Source organism: Tigriopus californicus, chromosome 12 (assembly GCF_007210705.1).
Source record: "Tigriopus californicus strain San Diego chromosome 12, Tcal_SD_v2.1, whole genome shotgun sequence".
Classification (NCBI taxonomy): Eukaryota; Metazoa; Arthropoda; class Copepoda; order Harpacticoida; family Harpacticidae; genus Tigriopus; species Tigriopus californicus.
The window spans coordinates 13,615,816-13,618,443 of NC_081451.1; positions in this window are offsets into that span (position 1 = coordinate 13,615,816).

A 2,628-nucleotide genomic window follows, 5' to 3' on the forward strand; every position below is an offset into this window, starting at 1 on the left:
GTATATGGTACGAGTTTACGGGTCCCGGGTGCGTTTTGTCACCCTAGTGTTCCTCTGAATTCCCCTCCATCAATATTCCGTGATTTAGGGCGTACACTACAGGAGCTGATGCCACCAATGACTCATTTTCACGGATCTAGACCTTCCCATGTTCCCTTGTCGACTATGAGCTGTCCCTTTGTGTGGGTTCGTTTGGACAGGGTGAGAGGTCCTTTGGAACCTCTATATGAAGGCCCGTTTCCGGTGGTGCAAAGGACAGCAAAATGCTTCAAATTGGCCATCAATGGAAAATCAAAGTCGGTTTCTGTTGACCGCTTGAAACCGGCACATCTTGAAGTTGAAACTAATTCACCTTATGTTACGCATTCAGGACGAATGGTGTCTCCGCCAGATAGATTTTGTCCCGGATGAATCCGGATCTGGTCGGGGAGGTGTAGCGGTTCTTGCTCGTGAGTGTTCGTTACTCCCTCGTTCTTGTTCTCCACTCCTCACATGTTACTTTATTTTGGAAAATACATTCATTCGGATTCAACAACTTTACGTGTTAACATCATTATTACCTCACGCTTCACATCCATCTTACTTGAGGAGTAAAACAGATCAAAACTCGATCTCAAAGAGCGAAATTCAGCCAGTGAAGCGGAATGCATTATACGTTCCGGTTTTAGAGCGGTGTTAATGCTATTAGCTCAAGAATTTGTAGCGGGTTGGTTTGGAGAGACGTGTGTAGATTTGGCGTTGTTCGAAGATTGTGATTGTTGAATGCGGGGATCGGCAGACCGACTGCGTCATGTTGAGGAATGTAGAGACAATGAGCTATTATTCAACGATGAACTTTATCAAGGTAAAAATGGTGGATGAGGTTAGTCGAAATGAAGAGCAAGCTATTGTGTCCGTGGGGGAACTTCTTAGTATAAGTAGCAAGTACATAGAAGGAAATAATGGTTAGGCAGGTACTATGGCTGTAGGTGATGGAAATACTGGTGAATATAGATAGATTGGAGGGTAACAATGTATAGAGGGAAATTATATGTCCTTACAGAAACATCCGAGCTAAGTGATTTAAACAAAGAGAAAGGAGGAGTCATGTTTTGTGCCGCTGAAAAGTGGAACNAATGTAGAGACAATGAGCTATTATTCAACGATGAACTTTATCAAGGTAAAAATGGTGGATGAGGTTAGTCGAAATGAAGAGCAAGCTATTGTGTCCTTACAGAAACATCCGAGCTAAGTGATTTAAACAAAGAGAAAGGAGGAGTCATGTTTTGTGCCGCTGAAAAGTGGAACATAAACGAGGACTCTGGACAGGTAAGAAACCACAAAGGTAAAGCCCCTGCGTCAACGACAGCCTCTTAATTAATTTAAGAAATGCTACTATCTCCAAAAAGAAAGGACGCGTCGGAAAGCCCAACGAACTTCATCCCATGGCTAAGCGCTCCAATAGCTCTTGAAAGGGCACTAAATATGGACGGGGGAGGGGGGTGGGGTGGTGGTGCGTGCTTATCCTTGCAAGAGATGTACCAAGTTGGGAAATTGTGTTTCAGACAGATGATGTATGTGGAATTCGCCTTGGTGTCTTGTCCCTCTTTTGCGTGTACTCTCTCCCAATGCAAATGACCAGCATATAATTCATTTCAACGGTTTTTTCAGTGGCCTTGACGAGGCATCATTGGTGGTGGGCGACTTCAATCATCCAAGTTTTGACTGGAGCACTGATAGTGGGGCAAATCAGCGTGATGACATGTTCTTGAATGCCTTGCATAGTGGCTATCTTGCTGAACTGGTGGACTGCCCTAACCATCAAGTGAGAAATATTTTGGACTTGATCCTTTCGATTGATATGTCAAAAGTCGTCTACTCGTCGCAAAGGGGAAATTGTGTCAATCAGTGACCATTGTGTGCTTGAGTTTGGTTTGACCAGTGTGGAGCACTTCTAATCAACGTTAGAGCATGTCCGAGATTACTCTAAGGCGGATTTCCCAGCTTTTCGAAGCTACCTAAGAAGACTTGATTGGTCAAATTCATTTGCCACTTGCTCCCTGGATGGAGCCTGGATAACAATCAGGAATGTCCTACTCAGAGGGGAGGACATGTACATGTACTAAGGAGGCTACGAAGAAGGAAAAATAGACCAGTCTGACTGTCTCCTCCCTTGCTATGAAACATTCGAAGAAAAAGGCGAATGTGGAACAAGTGGAAAATCTCCGGGTTTGAGGATGATCGACAGGAGTACATACCTAAATGAGAAGAAAAAGTTGGAGAGGCTAGTGAAGTAGGTGAAATCAAGTTACGAAAGCAAACTGGCGAGAACGCAAAATCTGCGCTCTTTCTACGTCTACGTTAGAAGGGCAAGGAATGCTACCCGTAAGATAGGAGGCCTTATCATAGATAGTACCGGGACAGCTGTGTCAGCCAGTGGTGAAATGGTAAAATTGATTTTGGAGGCTTTTAGTCTCGAGCCACCAACTGCTTTGAACATTACGAATCACCAAGAGCAACATGTTAATCCTTCTACGGGTGAAGCACCAAACTTGTCCGGGGTACATTTTCGGGCAATTGGCGTTCTTCGGATCATCAGGCGGTGGAAGGTTTCCAGTTCTTCTGGCCCTGATGGGATATCAATGGCGT